The 19,642-nt window shown below is 35.9% G+C and overlaps 1 long non-coding RNA gene and 1 other non-coding gene across 3 annotated transcripts; both read left to right on the top strand.

The window, feature by feature from the left end:
- Nucleotides 1-6,249: 6,249 nt before the first annotated feature.
- On the top strand, nucleotides 6,250-7,709 carry LOC135779409 (uncharacterized). Of its 2 annotated transcripts, XR_010544792.2 has the most exons (4): nucleotides 6,250-6,593; nucleotides 6,791-6,928; nucleotides 7,059-7,161; nucleotides 7,297-7,709. It is a non-coding gene; the product is annotated as an uncharacterized lncRNA (long non-coding RNA). The 2 variants fall into 2 exon arrangements; XR_012337788.1 differs by having other exon boundaries at nucleotides 6,791-7,161.
- A 1,261-nt stretch (nucleotides 7,710-8,970) lies between these two features.
- On the top strand, nucleotides 8,971-9,044 carry trnam-cau (transfer RNA methionine (anticodon CAU)). The gene has a single exon. It is a non-coding gene; the product is annotated as a tRNA-Met (tRNA).
- The last annotated feature ends 10,598 nt before the right edge of the window (nucleotides 9,045-19,642 follow it).

Below are 19,642 nucleotides of genomic sequence, written 5' to 3'. Positions count from 1 at the left end.
TTTGTTTTATTCTTGCAGCCCCCTGTAGTGAGTAGCCTATCTGTCTCATATCTGCTTGGAGTTTGAAAGACTCTTCTGATGCTTTTCTATTAAGTTTATTTACATATTTGAAGTAGTCTAAAGCTAAGTCTTGATTACTTTCATTTTGTGATACTTGAATTAGGTTACTGCATCTCTTTAAGGTTATTTGTAACTGTACTGGAATTATGTTGAAGTAGTTCTCCCAACCCTGTTCATACTTACACACAAATATAATAACAAAATTACAGAAATCAAAGTATAATCAGTTCAATGTAAGAAGTTATTATGATTACTAATAGAAGTGTACTCTTTGTCCTGTTATTTTCCTTACCTTGCCACTCAGTCCTTTAGGTTAGGGTAGTTGAAACTACTTCTAATTTCAGCAAAGCTCCAGAGTTAAATCAACACTGCTTAGATCCACACCCAAGGTGTTAAAAATTACCACAGAATTTTTTGTATTCTTCCTACGAACTATCACAATGCATCAACACAAACAATAAAATGTTTGGGGTCAAGTGCTCAGCTAAGTAAAGGTAAAACTAATCACTGTTAGGATGACTTCTTCTTTTTATCTTTCTTGTTAACAGCAAGTGTTCATCATAAATATTCATTTCATTATTTAACTTATCCTAGGGGCTTATCCTAAAATTATTAGACTAAAATATATGTTTGGGCTCGCTTAATTTAAAAACAATTGCACTTACGCTTTTACTTTGTATCAATATGTGAAACAATGAATTGATAAAAGGCTGTTAACAGTTACCAAAAAAGCTTAACTTCTTAACCTGTTAATCCAGACAGCCGTTTTCAGGCCAAATCATGAAATTTACATGCCCACACTAAAAAAACTGTAGTTCCAAAACCCATTGACCTACATACACAATTTTGATATCTCTAAAAAGAAGACACTTGTGTCTTTACTTCTCAGTTATCAGAATTCAGATATGTAAAAAAAAGCTAAATGTTATAGACACTGAAGTGTGGTGAAAATGTTTTATTAAAATTAAACGTGTTTTTATTTAATTAATAATGTCATATTAAATGTGCCATACCAACCCAAATACAACATAGACTTAAGACCACATGTCTGACCAATCTATGTTTCAAATTTGAAGATGATATGATAAAAAATAAGGTTACTGTAAGCTTTGATCTTCACCATGGCACATTTCAAAAAATGGCCAGTGGGCTGCTCCAAATCATCACCTGCTATAATGATGTAGAATAAAGTAGAAAAAGCTTTATAAATTAATTATTTACATGTGGTTATTACCTAGAGTATGTATCTACAAAACTTTATTTATTACATAAAAACATTGTATTCACATTTGAGAAAAATGTGTTTTAATTTAAATATTGAAATAAACTAGTAACCGTAAACTACACAGAACATAGTAATTATGAAGCTTTTAAAATAAAAATAAAACTATTTACATTGTGGACACCTCATGTTTTACAAACTAAAGCACTCAGCAGTTGTTGTGAAGTGATAAAAGAAGCATTCATATTACGTTATTGGCGGTGACGTATCTCTATCGCGAGTAAATTGCGTAACCATTCATTCACTGATGGGCGATAGAAAAGCACACAGACAGCGATCTGTTACTAATAATAAGCTTTTGTCCTCACAATATACATTCAGAGTACTTGCATAATGTTAGGTACATCAACAATGTCTGCAAATAGCGAATGTGCATCAGAATGACAAAGTAGACTAAGTTACTGCAGATAACAGGTGCACGAAAATAACACACAAAAACATCAATAAAACACTAAACTTATTAGCTGTATGTGAAATATTAATCATAATGTGTGTGTGTGGACTCATTTTAAACATAATACTCTGACTGACCTGATCGCGTATGCCTTTTCCATAGTAGAATCGCGCTGCGTGTGCAGTTGTTGAATAACAATATGGATTTAGGATTATTTTACGCAAAATCCCATGGAAACAACGAAGAAATATCAATATTTCTCATATGTAATACGTTTGTGGACTAAAACTGCGAATGGATGTTATATTGTGAATGCTTAAGCAATGAGATTTCAGCAGTGTGAACTCGTCTAAAGTTATGAGGGAGGCGCAGTTTCATAATAAGAGCGTGAAGTCATTTTATGAATGAACAAATTTAAATATGACCTTGTTGCATAAAATGTATTATTAGTTTTGCTAGAGCATTTATTTCATGGAACAGCACTTAGAAATGAAATCTAAACCCTTCAACCTTTCTAATGATATATGGCATGACAAGTTTAATAACCTTCTTCATCAGTATAATGTATTGTAAACTTAATAGTTTGTAAACAAAAACGCGTCTGTACCACGCACGGGCCCGACCGCTTTAACAGTCCGCATATAACATAATATTTACATCATAAAATAATAGGCAGTCATGGTCCAATAGTTAGAGTCGACCTTATAACCTGAGAGTTTTGCTGGTTCGAGTCTCGCGGCTGACAGGTTGCGACTGAGGTGCCTTGAGCCAGCCACCTGTCTCCCAGTGTTTCCCGGGCACTGCAGTACTGCTGTGGGTGTGTATGTTCACGACGTGCAGTGCGTGTTCACCACTCACTTGATAGGTTAAATACAGACGTCACATTTCAAGTATGGGTTACCATACATTGGTCATTATGTCACTTTCACTTTTCCTTAAAAAGGATCAGATGGAAATAAACTAAAGGTGAAAACAAGAAAGCACTTTTTTTTAATTCCAATCAAAGCTATAGACATGTGTTTTATTGCCATTCTTCTTTTTTTCCAGTCATCACATATGCATTTATTCATTTAGCAAATACATTCATCCAAAGTGTCTTATAGATCAGAAAATACACAGAAAAAAAGCATCAAAAGTTTATTACATTTGCATAATTGTTCTAGTATCTGCTGCAGAGTAGTTCTAGTTACTATGACAAAGAAACAGTCTGAGCGTGACTAATCCATTGGAAGCTTCAGATTGATCTATGACACATACTTTCTGATATGGAAACTTTGTCTGAGGCAACGCGTGCCAAAAAGTAAAAAAAAAAGCTTAAAAGGTTTGTAGTAGAGAGCCTCCTTCAGACAAAATAAGATTATTAATTAAACTCAAAAAGCATGTTTTAAAGCCTAACTGCTCTATACAATGACATTGATGTTCTCCCATTAGGCCATACATATAGAGTTCCATCTGATGTTCATATGCTAAATTGGTTGTAATTATATAGTGTGGTATTGCTACACTGTATTATTAAGGATATGTGTATGACACTAGTGAAAAACAAATTTTATAAGGCATTTATAAACTAGCTGAACTAGCTTTAAGTGCAATCAGATCATGATGGCAGGTAGTCCAAAGACTTCATACATAGAACATCATAATGTGTGTGTGTGTGTGTGTGTGTGTGTTCAAAAATGATGCAGATCTGCTTAAGCATACATTCCATTTACGTTCATAATCTTGCTATTAACCAATTGTTATTAACATAAACTTAATTAGATTACCTGTGGTTAAGTAGTGTTTAAAGAATTTTTTCTTGCAATATTAATCATCCTCTACTGTTTATAAGAATTGTGTGACACTACTGTGTCATCATTTAACACCTATGTTTTTAAGAATATAATTATTTCCATAGGCAGGTACTAAAAGAACAAGACATTAGACACAAAGTAAATAGAAATTGGGACTATTGCCTAATTCACAAAGCTAACAAAATTATTTATAACAAAATTAAATGATACTATAATTATTATATATAGTCCAAGCTGTAAACTATTTATGATCATTATTCACTGTTAATTACTTTTAAAAATATATATTTAGGATAAAATACTTCAATTTACAATCCTATCTATCTGTCCGTTCAGTGTATTTAGGTCAGATTCGCCACACCACTAGATGGTAGTAAAACTCCATGTCCATGATTTCTAACGCGTTAACACGTGATTTACGTGTTAACACGCACTTACGCGTTAACACGTAGTGCGTGTTAACACGTGATTTACGCGTTTACACGTAGTGCGTGTTAACACGTATTTTTAACACGTTTTTGCCCTGTTGGCCTTCCATACAGCCGGTGCAGCTTCTCCAGAGCGGCTGCCCGGAGTTGTAATGACGTAACAGCTTGACGTGATTGGTCGCCTCACTGATGACAACGATCACGTGCGTTTCAAGTTTAATCCAACCTTTAGTTCCACTAATAAACATTATAAATTCATGTTTTAAAACAGGAAAAAACACTTTAATATGCTTAAATATGTTATATTCTGTCGTGTAATAAAATAAAAAGGAAAATAACAAACTCTATTGGTATTTTAATAATATAGGCTTGTTTCCCGTTATTTTCGGGTATACAGTATAAGCAGCAATTAAAATATTCGATATAAAATGTTTCTGGTTGCAACTTTTTATTAAAAGGTTTGTTTTTATCAAATTCAGCATCTAATTCACTTCATTCGCGATTAATAACAAGGAAACACGGCGCACACGTCACTACGGCAAGCAGCAGGGCTGCGTTCAGCCCCGACAAAACGTTGCACAACGTTTATTAAACTGAAACGGTGATGCATTGAACACCCTGTTGTGATGACGCAAGAGTTGCAACTACGGTAGCTGAGAGGCCAATCTTTGTGTTCTTTTTTAAATGTCTCTAAAGCCTGATGAAATCGTTATAAATGTGTGTTTATTACTGTAAAATACCCTCAATGTTTCAGTCACTGACCTTGCTGTCCAGAATGAAAGACAACATTCCAACTTGAACCCATTGAGCGAGCTGTCTCTTTACTATCGCGTGGTTTTATACATCTTGCCGCTGATTGGACCGACATTTCTGACACACCCACCAAACAAGAGAAAACGCTTCTAAAACCTGTTGCATTCCGTTGCACACCGTTTCCAGGAAACATGTCGTTCAACCCGGAAATCGTAGCAAAACGTTGCGCACCGGTGTGAGATTGAACGTGCCCCAGGTGTCCGGCTTCACAGCTCCGTCTTCAGTTTCTCCCTCGACTGCAAGCGGCAAACCTCGCCGATCGGTCTGCGCAGCGCCGGATGATCTCGAACATACCTAATGGCAGCGATTGATCGAGCACCGGTAAGTTTTAAACGGAGTAATGAATGTAAGTTTGATTTTAACTATTATCTTAGTAAACGATAGTGTAACTTTGCCTATTTTAGTTTAAACGTTAAATTTATTCCAATTCGTGTTAGAAACGTAGTTTGTGTACCATGTTACATCATAATTGTTGCTGTATGTTAGGGGGCTAATAACGTACTTCAAATATAACGTTTACGATTAAATATTAACGTTTGTTAACGTGTTAACAAGAGTCTACTGAATAATATAAAATGAATGTTGTTTGACTGGATGTATAGAAGATACAAGTGCAACTAGGGGTGGGCGATAAACCGGTAGACAAAATTAACCGGTAGAAATTTGTCAACCGGTAGAGATTTTGGACTATCGTTTCTATCGAGGTTACGTGCCCACGTCACGCTCCTGTGCGTGTGGTCGCGAAAACGTAACGTTTGTACACGTATTTAAGCACTGCAGTTTTAAAACAAGTTATTTTAAGCCATTGAAACACAGACAACAGATCTGTATGCGTGCGTTCTTTCTGTGTGTCAGGAGCGGACAAGTCACGCAACCGCTGCTCTTTCTGTCTGTGAGGAGCGCGCAAGCGCGCGACCTCTGCTTATTAAGCTCGTGAGCATTTTTCCCGCTTTATTGGCCTTAAATACACATATGCGTCAAAATTCCCGTCTTTGCAAGCATCATCTTAAACACGACCAGTAAGGTCTTAAGAGAAAGTAAACAGCTAAAAGAGAAAGCGCATGTGTAACAGTGTATTGTATCCGGACTTTGGTCTTAAAGAGGAAGTTACCTAATTTTGCTCCTGTCTGTCACTCGTGTTAATCAAACAGCATTGAGAAAAAAATCTCTCACTGCTCCTGATTAAATCACTTTTCTACCTTAAATAAAAATATATATAGGCCTATACATACATGCATAATTATTTATTATCATTCTTATTGACTGTGTATCTTCAGAGAGCTTGAGTTTTGTTTGTTTTTATCTTCTTTCTATGCTTGTGTTTTTTGTGAGAATTATGAACATTTCTATGGTATTAAAGATTTAAACCTTATTAAAACATAAAAAAATCTACCGTGATACATATCGTTATCATGATTTAAAATTAATCCTATCGTGATAGAAGATTTTGGTCATATCGCCCACCCCTAAGTGCAACACTGTTCATACTTTTGTGTTTAATTTTTCAAGTGATTGTGTGATATCCATCAACTTATTGATTTTTTTCTTTTACTATAACAATTGACAAAACGGTTATTTTAACAACTACTCTTCTATTTCTGCCTTCACCTTTTGTGTATCTGACTATCAGTTATGACAGGTAAAAAGCCATTACATTTCCAAAATCTTACTAACTTAAGTGAATTAATTTTTGTTTTGTTTGTTTGTTTTTATTTTTAGGAAGAAGCAGTGCACATCAACCATGTTGGAAGCATTCAAGGATGAGACAAAACGGCAGGAGAAAGAAGTGCAGAACATCAGAGTACATCTTGAACATCTTGATGGTAGCAGCACATTCAATATTACGCAAACACTAAAAGTTTTTACCCTCACTAACTATTATAGTAGCTTTATAGCAAATGCCTTATACATGTGTTAAGTATAACCTGCTCCCATATGATGGACTTCTGTTTTTAGGGAGCTTAGGCTGTGATGTTTGGAAATTGCAGTAATTTTTGGGTTTGTTTATAATACCCAATAGTTGCCAGATGCTGTCCTGTCAGAAGTTCTTCTTCACGTGGTCCTGGAGGAGGGTGATGCTGCTGCATTGTTAAATCTCTCTTTGGTTTGTTCCAAATTCAGAAGTCTGGTGGACAGGCACACTTCTGCTGGCTTGATGGTATTCATTTTCTTTTACATATTTGATTTAAAGATGTTTAAAATGGTGCCATATCATTAAATTTCTCTGACATGTCTGAATGTTTATATTTGTAATGGTCATTTATTATTTTTATCATTTCAATATACAGGTGTAACTAAATGGAGTACAAAGTCTGAGCCATCCCAGGACCTTTAGAAAATGTTTACACTTCAGCCAACACTGCAATGAAGTTTACAATAACTGCTTACCAGGTGTGCAAATTAAGCATGAAATTGTGATCACTGCTAGGTTCATGGCAAAATGCAATGGGAATATGTCTGTGCATGCTTTTCTACTGTTAAGGTTATTTATGTATTAATGTCTCCATTTTCTTATGAATCCTCTAGGTTATGTTGGAAGAGGAAAACGAGGAGAGATGCAAGGCTTTTACTCCGAAAACACCCATCCAGGGGTTTGCAGTGAGTGGTGCATGATGCTACAGGAGGAATAACTCTGTATAACACATCAGTTCTGTTCTGAAAGTCTTGTAAATACCTCCAGGATTGTTGTTCGTGATTCTGATTTCTGACATCTACTAGGGAGTGCCCCTAATATTATGTGTATATGTTTATGAAGAAGTTTCTTTGTCTCAAATCATGCAATCATGCTCTTCTGCAAATCATGCACCAAAGGGTACTGTATTTCTTATGTTTTATATCTTAAGGACCACAATGGAAATAAGCCTATGGGCTTTTTGTATTTTTATCCTTTTGAACACTTCATGTTGATTGTTGTTCAATAAAGTATTTAATCAATTCAATCAATCAAAATCTTTCTTTCTAATACATGTATCCAAAGCTTTCTACTCTAATTAACTTTTTAATACAAAACTGTATATGTGTCTTTTATTAAACAATATAATATATATTCTCAACTCTTAATACTTTACATTAAAGCAACACTTGGAGTATAAAATAACAACACCGGTTTCTAATGTTCTGAAGGATTGCATATTAAATTGGTTATAATACTTAGCTTATAAAGTTTGGATAATTTGCATATTAGGCTACACAACGTGTTAATGTGCCTGTTTCTTGAGTTACTAATGTAAAAAAACAAGCAAAATAAAAATATTTAAAATAAAGGTCATTGGTGAGACCTGTCTCTCTTTGTCATTTAGGCGTGTGTGTTTGGCCTGTAAAATAAATATACAACATACAGTACATCTAGTGGGAAGTGCCTCATATAAATATGAATTCATTTATCTAGGTGTTTTTGTGCATCTCTTTCATTACTTCACACAAACATTGATTTAGACGCATATGCATACATAAATATTCAGCTGGAATTTAACGTTTGGCCAAATTCTCATTTTCTTTGTTTAAATTCAATAAACCTTTTTAATCAGAAAATACTGACATTTATACTTATTTAAATAAGTATTAGAAATTATAATTATTTGTCTTGGTGCCGCTGACAGCCTCCTCTTTATTCCGGTTTTAGTGTTTGTGCATATCTTTCATTATTTCACACAAACATTGATTTACACGCATTCATAAATATTCAGCTGCAATTTAACGTTTGGCCAAATTATCTTTTTCTTTGTTTATATTCCATAAATCTTTTTAATCAGATAATACTGACATTTAAACTTATTTAAATACGTATTAGAAATGTTTATAATTATTTATTTGTCTTGCTGCCGCTTACAGCCTCCTCTGGTTTCCGGTTTTAGTGTCAGGTACTGTCTGCTGCCAGTGGCAGCAACTTCCTGCTGACAGCTGACGATTTTTCGCTGAACCCCCTCTCGCAAAAGTGTCAAATGTTTAGAATTCTTATTGCTCTTACAATGTTTTCACCGGCATGTGGCGCCATTTTTAAGTGTTTCGACTGTTAATCATTTTTGATTCGAAGTTTCAAAAAGCTTCTTTTCTCCCATCAATAGGGCGAATTACTTTAAAAAGTTTTTTTTTTTGTACTTTGACTTCTGTGTTAGTAGCCAGGTTGCAAGATGTTCAGTTATAATGTGCTTCCTCACTAAATGCCCATACATTAGAGGGTCATTCTGAAGTCCGACGCGTGCCTCGTTGGCGCAGTTAGGCAGCGCGTCAGTCTCATAATCTGAAGGCTGTGAGTTCGAACCTCACACGGGGCAGCGTGGCGTTTTGTTGAGTTGTTTGGATGTGACTGTGAGCCCTATAAAACATTTATTTGAGCACCTGACTGGAACATGAAAACTCTGCCTATCAGAGGATATACTTTACATTTAACATTATGTTTAAGCATTAGTTTTCTGTCACCTTTATTGCATTTAGCAGGACAGTAAGTCCAGCTTAATATTTAAGAGCAGTTTAGCCTGGTGATTCAATATGTTGTTTCAGGCGCCACCTGCTGAATATTGTGTGAAGCACAACACATTTATTTAAAAGGGGACATTTCACAAGACTTTTTAAGATGTCAATAAATCTTTGGTGTGCCCTGATTGCATAAGTTTTAGCCATAAGTACCACTCAGATAATTTATGATCTATAATATATATTTAAAATATATATTATTATATATAATATATATTTTATATATTCAAATTGTATGTGTGAGCAGAAATGTGCCGTTTTGGGTGTGTATTCTAATTCTTATTGCAAACGAGTTAATATCTATACGTAATGGCAGTGGCGTGGTTGGATATTGCATATTATAATAAGTTCCCTTTCTGACATCACAAGGGGAGCCACATTTCAATTAGCTATTTTTTTACATGCTTGCAGAGAAGTTTCTGAATTAATCTTTTTCACATTTTCTATGTTGATAGAAGCCCTGGGGACCCAATAATAACACTTAAACATGGATAAAGTCAGATTTTCATGATATGTCCCCTTTAAGATTCCAAGCATGTCTGGCTGCAGCCTGCGGTGGACATCCAACCCCGCCCACATCCAAGACGCCAGGAACCACGCCTATGTCCATATCGATCAATATGCAATAGCCTACATATACATAGACTAAATAGAGAAATATAAATTTTTTATTGTCACTGTACATGTACATTCTCCATATACCAGTCTCCATGTTCAATCTAGATACATATGTGACCCGTCACGGAAACCAGGGACTCATGTCGGCAGCACAAGTTTCGAGAAAATGAGAAACAAAGTTTTTTTTTCGAAATTTGTGATTTTCGTTTTATTGCAGAATCTGTTAGTTGAGATCACGAAGAAGCCTCTCCATGTTTGAGATAGCAGTTTTTGTATATTTAAAAGCGTACATTTTGCGGTTAAAATAGGCTTGTTTTTCCGGAGATTCTAGCGTGCAGCGGGGGGCGTCATTGTCTGTGTGTATATTTACATACTGTATAAGCTTGTGTTTTCGCCTCCGCCCCCAAAGGGAACAGCGTGACTACTAAATAAGGATAGTTCGCCCAAAAATGAAAATAATGTAAGTAATGACTCACCCTTATGTCGTTCTAAACTCGGAAGACCTCCGTTCATCTTCGGAACACAGTTTAAGATGTTTTATCGTTAGATTTAGTCCGAGAGCTTTCCCCTTCATTGAAAATCTATGTATGGTTTCCATGTACAGAAAGTTAATAAAAACATCATCAAAGTAGTCCATGTGACATCAGTGGGTCAGTAAGATTGTGTTGATGCATCGAAAATACAGTTTGGTCCAAAAATAGCAGAATTACGACTTTATTCAGCATTGTCTTCTCTTCCGGCTCGAGCGTGAAGTCACGTGACTGTAGTGACGCGCTGCCCTGTTCCTCAGATATGTTTGCCAAGTTTTTTTTTTTTTCAAACTTATAGCCTGCGTCTCCCCAGACTGTAAAGCTCGGGCGCACAAAACAAAAGAAAAATAAAAGAAGCTGGGGCGGAACAAATAACAGTCAGCCGCATCGTACGTCAGCCGCGTCACTGACTTTATGCGGTGCCGCAGTAGGATGACGTCAAAGTACCGCGAGAGCTCTTCAAGAAATCTTACGGAGTAGTTTAATTTCGACTCGCTCTCGCGGTACTTTGACGTCATCTGTATGTCAGTTCTTGCAGCGCAGCATGAGTCCAAACACACAGAAGTTACACAGATATCGTTGTATTCTTCATATAATTGGCTACATGTTTTGTCTATCAATATTTTCCATGAAGTCATTGGCTGATGGAGGAACGAGCGAGCCATTGGTAACCTCTCTAAAGGATGTCACGTTTTCGACGGCGCTGTTTGGATGATCTATTATACTACTTCCCTATTTTAAATACAAACTTTGAAGGCCGGTTCATGTGTTTAACGGAGTGTAAGCTCATATACCCTTACATGTTACGATTTAAATAGTCTTCAGATTATATATTATATTGTATTACCAGACATTCATGCGAAATCTGATGTAAACAATCTATATTTCACGGATTATACGCATTTTTGGACAAATATGGTCATTGGATAATCTGAAACAGACTGGATTCGACTTGTGATCCCCACAAAGGTAAAAGAGTCATGTTTATTTTTGCGGGTTGTCATTTGGTCATAAAATACTACATATGATGCTAGAACATCTCAAAAAGGGTTTTACAGGGGGCATGGCTTAGCTAAATGAGATGTAAATGAGCCCTATTGTCTCCCCCAGCTGAAAAGAAGAGTCCCTTTCGTCTCGATTTTCTCGGTTTGAGTATTTCTGAGTTCCTATTTTCAAATGGCCACAACTTTTCCAAATCTTATCAGATTTCCATTTGTTACACATCGTTGGAAAGCTTAGAAACTGCACTTTCAGAATCTGTGAATAACTCAAAATGCCCAGATCCGACTTGTGTCCCTACTTTCCGTGACTGGTCACATATGTTTTATACACTAGAGGCACTAGAATTACTGTACAATCTACAACACTACGTAGTACGGTGGCTCATTGCTGCCACATACATATTATTTTTTTCACTCAGTTATGTCGTTATAACGACATCTTTTCTTGTTAAAATGCCCTCTTTTCTCGTTATAACGAGATATTATGTCATTAAAACGAAATGTTTTTCTCGTTATAACGAGATATTATGTCATTTAAACGAAATGTTTTTCTCGTTATAACGAGATATGTCATTAAAACGACATCTTTTCTCTTTAAATTTACATATTTTCAAATCAAATCAAATCTAATTTTTTAAATGACTTGAGTTCAAGCTTTTTGCTGAGCCCCAAATAAAGCGGGTATAGGCCTAGAAGAGCGGTGCCTGGTGCAGAAGAGCACGCACATGTCAGACGTGCACACTTTGATTATGCTTTCACTTCATTTCCTCAAATCAAATCAAATCAAATCAAATCAAATCAAATAAATAATAATAACAGCCATTAGAGAACTTATCTATATAAGTTATTTTTAAATAATCACCCTGCAACTTTATGGGACCGTTATTTATGGTTCCCAAAAAAATATAAAAAAATTACTACGACAAAAACGTCATGTATAAGTTACTTATAAATAACCACCCTGCAACTTTATGGGAACATAGTTTTTTGGTTGCAAAAATAAAACATAAAAAGAATATTCCCAGAACATTATTATTTGGTCCCCATAAAATTACCGAAAGATAACCAAAAACTAACGTTAGGGGGAAAGTTTTGTGTTAGCTGTGACAGTCTGTTTTCTGGGTGAGACATTAAATTGCTTCTGCAACTTTTTATATGAATTGAACTAAATAAATACTTGAAATGACTTGGGCAAAATTTTATTTCTTTAAAGGGGCTGAATGTAACTTATTACTTAAAAAAATCTTTAAGATAGAGTTTTCATTTGTATATTTATGAGGCAACCATAATGTAATAGAAAGAATGACACCTTGAGTGTCCTCCACGGTTGTCTCTATCAGCCTGTAGGCTATTTTCTGTTTGAAGGAGTCGGGTCCGAATTGGCGCGAAATTCAAAATGTGACGTCATGCGCGTGCTCGTCTACCTGGGCGTTCCATATAGACGCGTACGGCAGTCATTAGTAAACAGCGGCAATCGCTAGCATGTTTCAAATGGACTCTGTAGACGGAAAGAAGCAACCAGGGAGCCCTTGGGTCCGGAGGCGTGACTGCCTGGTTTGGGTGGTGTGGGATTTTTATGTTGTTTTATTAATCAGTATGTTATGTTATAATTCATATGTGCCATTAGGTTTTCTGTGCTGAGATATGTGAGTAAATGTCTGTGTGTAAAGTTGAGAGGCTGTGGTTTCGGTTGGGGGAGAGACCAGCAAACGCTGATAACAAAGCCCTGAAGAGAAAACACGCAGAACAGATGGTTTCAATAAACAAGTTGTTTGCTTTATAACTATGTTATATTTAGAGAAAGTGAAAATTAGTATGTTTAACTAATGAATGCATTTAACCAATTCATGAACAATGGAGTACTGTTGTGTTGTTGAATAATTATGTTTTACATATTTACTGCCTACATTTCATGCTAATTGCTAAAAGTGTTAAAGTTACAAAGATGTCCAAATAAGGACTGTGGAAATTGATTTTGTTCCATTTTTATATTTCTTTAATTGATCATTTTATTCTATAAACATTGTGTGTTTTATATATGCACTGAGCTATTATGTAGAAATGAGGTGTTTGTGTTTGAGAGTGGAAAGTTACCAGCTTTTGTGTGTGTGCTGCAAGGAGGATTAACTAGGAATTTACATCTGGCATGGATCAAGATAAGAGAGAGGTCTGAGGGGGAAAAGTATTTAATGATGTTATTAACTAATGCTTTAATATTCACCGGATAAAATATGCAATGTATTTCTTACTTAATCAGTATTAATCATTGAATAATTGATGTAATAAATATAAGATGTTGTCTTTGATAAATGTGTATTAACCAATGAAATGAAGGTTGCATATAGAATAACTTAATGGGGGCAGGGCAGCTCAACCTTGAAGAACAGAATCTCCTGTGTGTATGTGTGTGTGTGTGTGTGTGTGTGTGTGTGTGTGTGTGTGTGTGTGTGTGTGTGTGTGTGTGTGTGTGTGTGTGTGTGTGTGTGTTTTCTTTCCTAACAGATGGTTTTTAATAATGATTAAAGTGTTTGCTTAGAAGTAGTATTGCAGTAAAAGATTTAATATGTGTTTATCTATCTAAAGAAGTTAATGTGTGCCTTATTCATATAACCAATTTTACAAATAATGAAATGATGTCATGATATTGAAATATGTTTTACATAATAATCACTTTCATCTTACAGCTTATGTTTTTTATAAATGAATGTTTTGTTAATGATTTGTTTTTAAGAAAGCATTATAACATGCTATTCAAAGTGGAGGAGTACTGGGGAGGAACTGCAGGGCTCCCAGGGATGAGAGGAGAACAGTTTGTTTTTCTTTGTCTATGTGTGTCCATCTTTGCCTACAGGCTAAAATTGGGTGTGGTGATGGAGTCAGATGGACGAGGGGAACGGCCTTTGTGGGTGGAGATTTTCTGAAGAAAGATCGACGTCACATATTTTATAAATAAGCATGTTACTTCCTGAGCTGGTTGTTCGCTACTTGAGAGGACCCAGCGCTGTTAAACTTTTTCAATCTGATCAATAAATATTTGAACTTAGATATTGGTATCTTGTGCCTTTCCTCTAAATTATGAACATGCAAATGGACGCCTTAAAGTCCAACAATTGGTGACCGCCGACGTTTTGTGGAGGGAAAGGAGAGAGTGAGAGGAAGGAGGGTTTCACATTGAAGAAACCAGAGTAAGGGAGGGCTCCATTTCAACACAAAATGAGCGCTCTACTAAAATAAGGTAAGCAGAAGCCTGTTTTATCAAATTCTGCTTTTTGGATATACCAAATTACTTGTGTTGATAAGGAGATCCGAACTGAATTACAAATTTACATTTATTGCAAAATTGATCAGAGTGAAAAACTTTTTGAAATTTTTGAATTTTGATATTAAATATAAGGTTGAGGATTCCTTTAACGCATTAGGCGTTATAAAATACCGACTCGGTTGTAGCCGTAAGGAGTGAAAGGCTCTTGGATGAAAGGTCCATAAATACTGTTAATGGCGGTGTAAGTTAACAGAATTAAATATAAGGTTGAGGATTCCTTTAATACATTAGGTGTTATAAAATACCGACTCGGTTGTAGCCGTAGGGGGTGTACAGCAGCCCGTGAGGTGTAAGGCCTACGAATACTGGAAAAGAAAATTGACGTCTTACTGTTATTGTTGTGGTTTTGTCTGAGAAATTGTATTGTAATAGTATTTGTACAGTGTATTGAACGTTGATATATATTGTGGCTGAATTTCAGAAAGAGTGTGATGAATATGTGTGTTCACCGGTGTATGTGCCATGGCAAAAAATAATTCAATTAATGATGGCCCAAACTGATCCTAAAGATGTTAAGAAAAGACAGAAAGAGGTTGCATTAGTTAGGGGAAGTTGACAGTGGTGCAGCTGCAAAGCCAAAGGAAGTTAAACAAGGAAACAGTCAGCCAGACTCAAGTATGACACCTACGGCTCCTCCTGCAGCTCCACCCCCAGTGAAATCGATCTACCCCTCCTTGCACACACCTACTCCTTATGAGAAAGCCAAAGCCCAAATGAAACAGCCTGTTTTTCAAATCAATAGTGGTGAATTAAATGTAGATGCAGATTTTATTTGTGTGAAAATGTAGTGTGTCTGTGATATAATGAGTCTGTTAAAACCATAAATGGGATTAAGCAAAATCTAGCAGAAAGACTGAGGCGAAGCTTTGAAAGAAAAACAACAAATTAGAGAAAAGAGTAGAGACCAAGTTATTAAATGTGGAAATGAAGATGAACAATTGTAAAAAGGACAGAAAATTGTTAAAAGGTGAATGACACAGATAAATTGTATAAAGGAAAAAAAGATTTAACAAAATGAAGAGGAGTCTTCATCTGATGGTGGAAGGTGGTCACAAGATAAATTTTATTTTTAAATTGAAAGGCAATATTTTGCATGGGTCAAGCTGAAGCCTTGTGGGCTGATTATTTCCATCCTTTGACATTCAAGAAAGTGAATAAAAGCTGGCAATGAAAAGACAGTGGCAAAAACTGTGTGTGACATCAAAGTGTTGGAGTTGCAAAGAGAGAAGTAACTCATAAACTGGACTGAAAGCACATTCTATTTGAATGGGACTATACTTGAACTCAAGCGGTGAAGGGGGCACTGCATATGATCAGAGACATTTACAAGGATGAAACACCAAAAAGACTGAGTGGAATCCAGAAAGACTCACAAAGACAATAATGTTCTTGGAGGCAAGAGAAACTGGACAATATTTCACTGGACACTGAACTTTTTCATCTTCATACGAGCCTTTGAGTGAAAAAGGGGAAAGAGTAAACAGCCGTTCAATGTTTAGTAAAGACCTTGTTACTGTAGGGACACAGACAATCTTTATGAGAAAATCAGCTTGACAAATTTAAAGGCTGATCAAGAACTTTGTTGTTAGGTGTGACTACCTGTTCTGAAATCAAATCAGACTCCTATTAATCTGGCAGGAAGAAATGCATAATTGAATTTGGTATATACAGAGGAAGTCAGAATTCCACTGATGGTACTGAGCTAAAAAGTAAATATATATGGCATAGAACAGCTATGGCAGAAAGGATATTAAAATAGATAAAAGAAATAAATTGAAAAAGAAAAAAGAACACCATAGAACACTATAAAAGGTAAACAAGAAAAGCTGTGACAATAGAAAAATATCTGATTATTGTGACAAACTTTGTATTTAAGGAAATTGCCAGCCCAGACATCATATATGTGCATGAAGGTGTTCACATGGCAGATCTAATCACTGAGGGTGAGCCAAATGATTGGATACCATTGACTGATATACAAATTATTATTATTGTAATTAATTATAATTGTTATACCATTGACTGAAAAAGCAAATAAATTGAGAGATGGTTTGTTCGCGGTACCACTGACAACTCCCCCACCGTTAATCACAATGTTTACAGATGGTTGTTGTTTCAGAGCAGCAGATGACACATTGAAGGCAGGCTTTGCTGTGGTTGAGCAAGTTGTGGGTGATTTTGTAACACGACTGAGTGGTAGATTGAAAGGTAAACGGTCAGCACAGAGAGCTGAAATGACAGCTGTTATCAAAGCCTTGCACTACACTGGTGAAGAGAGGGTGATTGTTTATAGTGAATCTGCATATGTGATTGGTGCAGTATATATGGAACTGCCATAGGTGGGTTTGAAACCAGGAAAGGCCGGCCTATAGTAAATGCTAGCAAAGCCTGACACATACTACAGGCTGTGAAGGTACCTAATGAAGTGGCTGTTGTCAACTGCCTAATAAACCACTTATATCCCCAACCATGGTTTCCCAAGACAAAGTTAGATCTGACATACTGACAAACACGCAATGGAATTGACATATAGTTTCGGGGCTGCTTATCACCCCAATGTTAGAGCAAAGATGAAATAATGAACCTGACTTTGACATTAAAATTTGACTTGACAAAATCTGTGCACAGACAAAAATAACATGGCTAGATGCATTACCAATTGCATTAATGTCTATCCGTTCTTCTGTTAACAGGATTTCTGGTTTTACAACCTTTGAATTGCTTACAGGTCGACAGTTTCCAGGTCCAAGGCATGACGTGGTGCAGGATCCCATCCTGCCTATAACACATGACGTTTCATCTGACAAACTAACTGCTATGATTGAACATTTTTCTTGCCAGGCTACCAAACAACGAAATTGTGAGAACGACCCAGCTGTTAAAAATGATGGTTGGGTTTCTAACAGACACAGGTGTGGACCTGAGGACTCAGGTCCAAGAGAGGGAGAGTGTTGAAAGTGAAAGTGAATCAGCTGGAATACAGAGAGGACAAACAGTGGTTTGTAACACATCAGTGGTAACACTCACACAACACCAAGAACAAAGTCAATAAACACTCTGTAAAATTGTGCATAAAAAAGGTGAAATTTTTTTCAGCCCAGTAACAGAACCCCTAGCACACTGTGTGAGCACAGATTGTGCCTATGGAGCAGGTATAGCCGTACAGTTCAAAGCGAAGTACGGTACACAAAAAGTTGTAAGACAGAACAAACACACAGGTGAATGTGCAGTTACCCACGAGGATGACGGCAGATTGATTTTTCATTTAATAACAAAACAAAATTGTACTGATTTACCAACATATGAGAATTTTACCTACAGCCTCAGATGTATGAGAGAGTGGTGTGAGAAAGAAAACATAACAAGTGTATCCACTCCCCGGCTGGGGTGTGGCCTGGATAAATTGGATTTCCACAAAGTGCTGGAAATCCTGACAGAAGTGTTTAGAGACCTGAATATCACAATTACCATATATTCATTATAACCTGGGTAACTACATACCGTATTGACCTTTGAATTTTGATCTTTGAATTTCTTAAGTTTCTTATACAATTCTACAGTATTAATTTCATATTTCATTTTTTTCTTTTCCTTTTTGAATTTACGATTGTTATTTGAGTATTAGCCAATAGGCATAAGTGTATTTTTTCCACAGAGATGAAGCTATATGGAAATTGGAAGGTTCTGTGGGCCCTAGGAGTTATAACTGCAATTATAGTCACCATAATATTTGGCATAAACAATGGAGATCCCTGTGTAACAGACTGATAGTGTCTGCAATAGAGAAAAAAGAGAATAGTCCACCCCCATATAGCATGCCCCTATTAGGCCTACAGAACCTGGATGAGGAGGAAGAAGAAAATGTGTGACCTCTTTCAGAGGTCAAGAGAGGGAATTGTGGGATTTTTATGTTGTTTTATTAATCAGTATGTTATGTTATAATTCATATGTGCCATTAGGTTTTCTGTGCTGAGATATGTGAGTAAATGTCTGTGTGTAAAGTTGAGAGGCTGTGGTTTCGGTTGGGGGAGAGACCAGCAAACGCTGATAACAAAGCCCTGAAGAGAAAACACGCAGAACAGATGGTTTCAATAAACAAGTTGTTTGCTTTATAACTATGTTATATTTAGAGAAAGTGAAAATTAGTATGTTTAACTAATGAATGCATTTAACCAATTCATGAACAATGGAGTACTGTTGTGTTGTTGAATAATTATGTTTTACATATTTACTGCCTACATTTCATGCTAATTGCTAAAAGTGTTAAAGTTACAAAGATGTCCAAATAAGGACTGTGGAAATTGATTTTGTTCCATTTTTATATTTCTTTAATTGATCATTTTATTCTATAAACATTGTGTGTTTTATATATGCACTGAGCTATTATGTAGAAATGAGGTGTTTGTGTTTGAGAGTGGAAAGTTACCAGCTTTTGTGTGTGTGCTGCAAGGAGGATTAACTAGGAATTTACATCTGGCATGGATCAAGATAAGAGAGAGGTCTGAGGGGGAAAAGTATTTAATGATGTTATTAACTAATGCTTTAATATTCACCGGATAAAATATGCAATGTATTTCTTACTTAATCAGTATTAATCATTGAATAATTGATGTAATAAATATAAGATGTTGTCTTTGATAAATGTGTATTAACCAATGAAATGAAGGTTGCATATAGAATAACTTAATGGGGGCAGGGCAGCTCAACCTTGAAGAACAGAATCTCCTGTGTGTGTGTGTGTGTGTGTGTGTGTGTGTGTGTGTGTGTGTGTGTGTGTGTGTGTGTGTGTGTGTGTGTTTTCTTTCCTAACAGATGGTTTTTAATAATGATTAAAGTGTTTGCTTAGAAGTAGTATTGCAGTAAAAGATTTAATATGTGTTTATCTATCTAAAGAAGTTAATGTGTGCCTTATTCATATAACCAATTTT

Source organism: Paramisgurnus dabryanus, chromosome 1 (genome assembly GCF_030506205.2).
Source record: "Paramisgurnus dabryanus chromosome 1, PD_genome_1.1, whole genome shotgun sequence".
NCBI classification, from domain to species: domain Eukaryota; kingdom Metazoa; phylum Chordata; class Actinopteri; order Cypriniformes; family Cobitidae; genus Paramisgurnus; species Paramisgurnus dabryanus.
Note: the sequence above shows the minus strand (reverse complement) of the source record. Positions and strands in the feature narration are given on the sequence as shown.